We start from the raw sequence: 8,154 nt of genomic DNA on the forward strand, positions 1-8,154 counted from the left end.
ATATTATCATTTTTGGTCTTGTTATTATTATTATTATTATGTCTAAAGATTGTTATTATCGATCTGAAGGTTGCTTAGATTGACTGAGACATGAAACTATTATTATCAAGACTTAGGGGGACATTTATTGATATAAGTCATTTCATTCACCATGTTCATTGAGTATTATGAATGACTCAAGCTCTATTTGTATGATATGAAATCGAATGACTTTTGAAAACGGTATTCCTTCCTTATATTTATACTGAAGTAAATACAGCCGTATCGTCGAGAACGTCGTCGAAATCGGATGCAAGTTAACGAAATTTTGGTGTTCTTTTATATTTGGTGAAAAAGTTGCACGAATGAACGTAGGACCTCTAAACACCATACTATTGGTAACTTGGAATATGAATATTTCTCTCTTTTCATTTTTCGTTGCTCCCTTGTAACGAAAACAGTGACGACAATGTTGCTATTATCGATAAAATTAGGAGTCAACCCAGTTTGTGCATTCTCCATTAATAGAGCTAATTGAACGAAGGATATAAAGCAGGGATATTTCATGATCAGCTTTCGTATCATATCCATGTCCCTTGGAAGAGCGGGGGGGGGGGGGGGGTGGGAGGAGGAGGGGGTCTTGATGTGTGAATAACTAGAATTACAAATTACATTTAATTTAATTTTTTTTTTTTTGCTTTTCAAATTTTTCTTTCAAACCAGCATCCCTATTAAAAGTCGTTACCATATTCCTGGGGCCCGTTGCAGAAAGAGTTGCAATCAATCGCAACTCTAAAAAATCATGCGCAACTTGATTTTCAACCAATCAACAGCGCGCATTTGGGACTTGCGATTGATTTTTTGACTTGCGTTTTAACGCAACTCTTTCTGCAACGGGCCCTTGGTGATGCGAAATCTTTTTCATCAAAATGATCACAAATTCATAACATCATTATAAGCTTGTTAATCTTATCAATGTTTTGAAAAAGTAGTGTTTATCAAAGAATTAAAAAAATAACTCGTCTTAAAAAATTGTTTGGCAGGAACACAGTGTAATAGGGAAGCTTATATTTAAAGAGAGAATTTCCCCATTCATACTTTATAGGAGGTTATCATCTAGAAGACGATGTATGAACGGTGCTTAAAAAAACTATTTTAAGACATGCTACATACTATATGTGTTTCATTATTAGTATTTTTTAAGTATGGATTTCTAGTGTAATCTTCAACCCCTATAAGGCTTATTCTGCTGTCCTTGAAAAGTATTCGTAGCTCATTCAAATGAATATTTATAGACTGTTTATATCTATGATGTTTGTACGGTTTGAGTATGAGAGATGCCGTTTTTTTTATTTAGACATCATGCTCGGGGGAGTAATAGATGCCATGTCGGGGTCGAACAAGGCATGTCACCTAATACCCCCTGATTCATCGACCCTCGACAAAGACTTCATTAAGGGCATGGACAATAGATTATCTACGTTTAAGAAAGCGTCTTGCGTAGTGTTGCGAAATCTCCATATTGATACGATAGAAAATAAATACCATACATGATTTCTGAATAGCGCCCCCTATAGATATCACAATGTTCAATGTCAGAGTTTTACTCATCTTTTCAGCCTTTATACAATGTTAGACAAAAACTACACAATTTAACTCTTTTTGTTTTTGAAATTGTAGATAATTATATTCAGTTATATAAGGTAATCATAGCATTGTTTCTCTATTCATTTAAGCATTTAAACAGGTACTTTCTTTGTAAAATTCGAATTTATTTTTAGGTCAAGTTATTTGTTCAGCGATTAAATCGCATTTGTGTTTGTATCATTCAACGTTGTTTTGAAAAACGAGTCATTGTTCTTGAATATCATTGGTCACTCTATGTGCTAATTTGAACTTTTGTTGATCCAGTATCTTGAAGCTTTCAGAGGTTCTTCAAAAAGAAGACAAATTTTCAAAACTGTCATTTAGAAACTTTTTTTGTTTTTGTTTTATTCTAAGGGGAATCCATTAAGGCTTCATATATGCAACCTATGAGATTATCGATGTTGTTAAATCAAATAGGTAGTTTTAGGAACCCTGTACAAAATTGGCAGTGTTCTTCATATCTTCGAAAAACCCATATGTTATATAAAGAATCTTAAAGGGTTCCTTAAATATACAGTGCGTATCAAAAAAAAGTTTACACTTAGAAAAAATCCTGTAAAATTATATATTTGTAATATCCTGAAGATATTTCCACAATTTAACGTTGGTACAGATCCATTTAAGCAAATGACGACATAACTATTGAAAAATATTTCCGCTTGAGTGAGCAACGCTTACTTTTGAAAAATTAGCGAAAAATGATTTGCGCAGAACTTTGAAATAGTTATGCGAATAAAATCAGACCTTAATCATGAAGAACACGTAGAATTTAGCTAGTAAAATTGATTAAAAAATTTATTTTAACCTTTTTTTTCACTTGTTTCTTTGCTCAAAACACTTTGAAGATTGCATTGTGCCCCACCCCACTCCCCAACACACCTAGGCCAACGTGACGATATTTCCCTAGCGCTGAGCTGTGATTTACATGAAATGGCTTAGGCTTGATTTTCATTTTTTAATCGTTGGCAAGCTTGGGAAACGTGTGGAGAAAAAAGTATTAAATGAAAAATGAAATATAAACTCACTTTAAGTGATAAAAACTTAGTGAACAAATGCTGGAGATGTCTGATATAAACTTTTGTTCAAATTCAGTTATGTTTCAAATCCAGCTGGCACAAAAAGGGTAAAGGTTGTGTTTACTAAGAGTTGAAATTTCAATTTGGATGGCAAAATTGTTACAAAATGCTTGAATGTATCCGTTTTATTTCAATTGACTAAAAGTGCAAAGGGAAATGTATGAGAAATGTTTCGCAGGGTAAGTTTGATTTCGCCCTTTCCCTTGACACAGCGTGAAAAAAAGCATTTCTGCGCAAAAAGATTTCTGCGAGCTTTACAGAAATGGACAGTGCTCACTTAAGTGGAACATTCTGTCAAAACTTTTACTTTCACTGGATAGATAAGACCCAAACCCAAGGTTATATGAGAAAAATTTACCTACATGTTGTATATTTTTTTAATTCCCATGGATTTTTCAAAGTGTAATTTTTTTATGATACGCACTGTAGAATAAACATAGTTCTAAAGGACTGTTCAGAACCCATTTCAGATTCTCCGAAGATCATTCAACTGTTCCAAATACGAAACAAAAAAGGTTCAAGAATTTCTGGCGGTATTACAAGATGTTTTTTCCTATTAATTGCAAAATTCTTATGCAAATTTAAAGTAGCTAAAGCAAGTTTACTTTTAATGCTTGTTGGAAGATCCAAATCAGTACTTTGTTGCAAATTTGAAGAAAAAAAATTGCCAGACTTATGACTGATTTGGGAAGAAAAAAATTACTTTTAAAATGATTGCTAGTTTTTATCAACACCGCATAAAAGTTTTTAATTATGTTTCATTTTGTATTCATATGTATGTGTGTAGTAATTTCTTGTTATTTTTGAATAATAAATATACCATTAAGATAATTTACCCTTTTTCCTTATTTCTTTCTATAGATACGTCAAATATATTACCTTATTACGGTTTGATATTGTACATTATAATCCATATGCTGTTTTAACGACGTCCCCCTCAAAAGGGAATGGTTGCTCGTGGAAAGGAAGCGTCTTAAGACATCAGCGCCGAAATCTGACGAATATAAAACAGAGAGCAACCATTCTCCCCCCCTCAAGAAAAAAAAATATAAGTCGCCATGAAAGGTTATCTGTCATTGGCCAAAATAATAAGTTGGTCTTCAATTATTAAACATTTAGAAGAGAATATTTCTACAAGCACAACACTGAAAATTTCATCAAAATTGGATGTAAAATAAGAAAGTTAAGAAATTTCAAAATTTCGCTTCATTTCACAAAAGCAGTTATATGAACGAGCCAGCTACATCCAAATGAGAGAGTCGATGATGTCATTCACTCACTATATATCATTTGTATTTTATTATATGAAATATGATATATTTTTATTTTCTCGTCATTGTCATGTGAAATGAAGTTTCATTCCTCCCTGAACACGTGGAATTCCATTATTTTAACATTTTGTGCTTCAGGCAAGGAGGTCCTAATCATCGAATTCGTAAAAATTGAAATTTGTAGAATTCAAACAAACAAAAAACAAAAGAAATAGTGAGTGACATCATCGACTCTCTCATTTGGATGTAACTGGCTCGTTCATATAACTATTTTGTTCAAAATAAGCCAAACTTTGAAATGTCATAACTTTCTTATTTTACATCCGATTTTTATGAAATTTTCAGCATTGTGCTTGTCTGATTTTTCTCTATTGATTCAAATCAACATTTTCCTGAGGTGGACTTGACCTTTAAAAGAGTCAATCCCAAACTTCAAACTTTATTTATCCTTAAATTTCAAAAGCTCTCACTGAATTTCTTCTTCATTCATCCAATGACTTGGTTGGGTTTTTGTTGATCAATATCGACAAAGCTCAAGTTGTACTTTTCAAGCTAAATAAATATAGATATATAAATCAAAATTGTGAAGGTCAGTTTGCGTTTGCCAAACCACGTTTTCCTCCCTCCTTCGTCATCTTCTCATTTCTCTCCTTCTCATTTTTTCTTTTACTTCTTATTATTCTTCTTATGCGTATCTTTCTTCGTCTCATTCCTTTCCACTTTCTCTCTTACTTCGTTTTTATAATTTTCCTCTTTTCTCTTCCTCTAACGTCTTCCTCTTCTGTTTGAAATTATCATACTTCTAATTCTTTCTCTTCCGCTTCTCTTATTTGTTCAGCATCATTTTTCCCTTCACTGTTTTCTCTTCATCCCCATTCATCTCTTCTTATTTTTCCTCTTTCTCTATTTTCAGCTTGGCACCAGATGGCGCGCTATAACTCGTTAAAAATCGCTCATCAATTGCAACACGCGTGATATATTGAGACCTTTCCACAGTTAGTAAACTGTGCAAGTTTGATAGTCGAGAGTCTGATGGTTTATTCCGATGACGAAATTACATTTATACCACCAATTGATTGTGATTTCTCTTTGATCGCTGCGATGGCTTGAATTTAATTAAGTCTGCATGTTGTTTTAAAAAGGAAAATACATACGAGATATGTGAAATAAGACCTTTATGTTTATTGTTGGACGTGGATTCTCGTGTATAGGTACACTGCAAAAACTGTGGTGTTAACCGGTAGGGGAAGGCGGGGTAAGTTGTGACAGTTTTTGCTTTTTCCTTGTTAGAATTGATATGATTAATAATCTTGTCGAAATAAGTACCTTGCCTTGAAATTTAATTCTTCTGAAATATTTTCCGCCTATATATAACTTTCTATCCCCACATTGAAAGTCATTGTGACCTTTGAAAAAAACGATGTCAAATGGCTCAACTTGCCCCATATATGGGGTAAGTTTGAGCCACCTTCTGGGGTAAGTTGAGCCACAAAAACTATGTACAAAATGTATGAGGGGAGAACCAGCATGTCAATTTTTTGTTTAAAGTCTTTTCACTTGCTAATTCTATAAATACTAACATGCTTTAAAAGGAAAAGAGCAGTCATGTAAATTTGCTCCTTTCAGCCAGCATTTCAATCGATTTTTATGGTTTGTTTGTTTTTTAAGATACATTACCATAGGAATTACCATGGCTCAACTTGCCCCATGCTGTTTGGCTCAACTTACCCCAGTCCGAACTTAGTGCGATAATTTTGTATCCACACATTTATTATGCATCCATCATATAAAAGACTATAACAAGAATGAAGATCCATACCTGGACTAATAATGTTGTTATCATGTCTTTATTATATTTAAAGACGTGTGTGTTTGTAAAGCACTTATCTATTTCACACTCTTTTTTACTTTTTTGGCTGAAATTCATGTTTTTCCCTCTAAAAAACTACTTTTTGTTTCAAAGTTGAAAACAATGTGGTGGGGTTAGGGGTTATGCTATGGGTCATCAATACATGACACCACCACAATGTCTAACTCATTCATTATTGGCCTGGGGCTGGTGGCTCAACTTGCCCCTATGCTCAACTTACCCCGCCTTCCCCTATACATAGAGGACCACACCAGTTATTTTGCACCGGTGTTAAATTGGTGGTGTTAGTTTTACACATATAGGTGTTATTACAACACCTATGGTTGTTACATTTACACTCTTTGGTGTTATGTTCAATCTCTAGGGTGTTATTTTAACACCTCAGGGTGTGGTCCTCTATTAACACCAATTAGTGTAAGTTTTAACACCAGTTTTTACAGTGTACGGGGAGCATAGAAAAACCCGTCGTTACATGATCGATAGGTCATGTTATATTTTGTCGACGCAGTATCAATTCTCCCATTAATTTTGGTGCTTATTTTGACTCGCTCGCTACACTCGTCAGATTTTTACAGTTTTTACAGTGTACGGGGAGCATAGAAAAACCCGTCGTTACATGATCGATAGGTCATGTTATATTTTGTCGACGCAGTATCAATTCTCCCATTAATTTTGGTGCTTATTTTGACTCGCTCGCTACACTCGTCAGATTGAAATAGATAAAAGACAAGCAACGTGATATATTTATTTTGATAACGAAATTACAAACTTCTGTCTTTATAGAGAACAGTGGCGCAACGAGACAAAAGGAAAATTGATGGGCATAACATCAAACGGTAACTGGTAGAAAAGTCCCGAGCGAACGAAGCGAGAGATTTGATTTTTTTTTCAAAATAAAAATGTAATTTCGTCATAGATTTCGAACGTAGTATTCAGGATATAACATAATTACCTTACTTTTATCCCCTTCCTTTTCTTCCCCCTTTTCCAGCTTTTTCCCCCTTTGGTCGTGGAATGTTTTAGGACCAAAATATGACCCCAAGCTCTCCCCCCCCCCCTTTTTACGCCAGTGGGAGTGATTACATATTGTTTTGGGTGGTTTATGTATACGCATATCAAATGAGGCGAATTTGTGAGATAGTAAACAATGCAATTGATTTTTAAGAAAAATTGCACAAAGTGCATCACACACATTTGCGCATATTCCGGGGCCCTGTCTTACAAAGAGTTGCGATTGATTCGATCAACCACAACTATGGACGGCCAGCAGCATCAACATTTAAAATGTATGTTTGTGCAAAATATTTTCTAGATATGATGTATATGCATACATTCATCTTTCTCTTGAAAATGCAGTGTGATTCTTTTTGTTTACTAGGAGATTGTGCAAATTTCTTGTAGAAAAAAAAATTTGGTATGGATGGATTTCCATACAGTTGAGATTGGATCAATCGTAACTCTTTGTAAAACGGGTCCCATAACTTGTTACGGCTGTTAAATTGCCGGGTGAATGCAGCACAATGTTTTGATAAAAAGGAAATTACGCTTTTGCTGGGGTTCGAAGTCACAACCCTATTTTTTTCAAAGGCAACAGTCAGAACCACCAGACCAAATATCTTTAATTAACGTAGTGGCAGCGTTGGGATGTATTACATAGGGCTTTTCACATTGATAGCTTGCTATTCATCTTTATCAATTGACCTTTTTGGACTGGGTTTTCACTATATCCTGTTTTCAATATAAACTGTCTTCTCACTGTATTCAAAGAATAAGCCAATAACATGGAAATAAAATACGATACTTTTATTTACAGTCTTTCATATTACTTTTATATGTAAAATTCCAACTCCAGAGTCGTACGAGCTAGGGGCCTACTGCAAAATGAATTGTATTTAAAAAAAAAAGCAAGTCCGAAAAGGCACGTTTCTGATTGGTTAAAAGTTACGTTTGATTTTAGAAGTTCATTCATATTTTTTTCTGCAACAGACCCCTCAACTTAAAATGATTTATAGAGAGGGAGGGACAGATATAGATAGAAAGAGAGAGGGGGGGGGGGGGGGTGAGAGAGAGAGATACCAAATCCCAGTTCACAGAGCAGCAAACCCATCCACTTCATTAACATTTGGTATATCTAGATTAAAATGATATCATAAAAAATGTCCATATTGCATCATAAAATGTAATCAAAATTTGACAAAAAAACTACAACATGACTATCATATAACAGAATATCCTTCACTCTTAAAAAACTAAAGATTTTAAAGAAAGGAGATGTAGATCTAATAGAAAAAAGTAACGAAATTATTTTGTA

The sequence above is a fragment of the Lytechinus variegatus genome, chromosome 6, assembly GCF_018143015.1.
Source record: "Lytechinus variegatus isolate NC3 chromosome 6, Lvar_3.0, whole genome shotgun sequence".
Lineage (NCBI taxonomy): Eukaryota > Metazoa > Echinodermata > Echinoidea > Temnopleuroida > Toxopneustidae > Lytechinus > Lytechinus variegatus.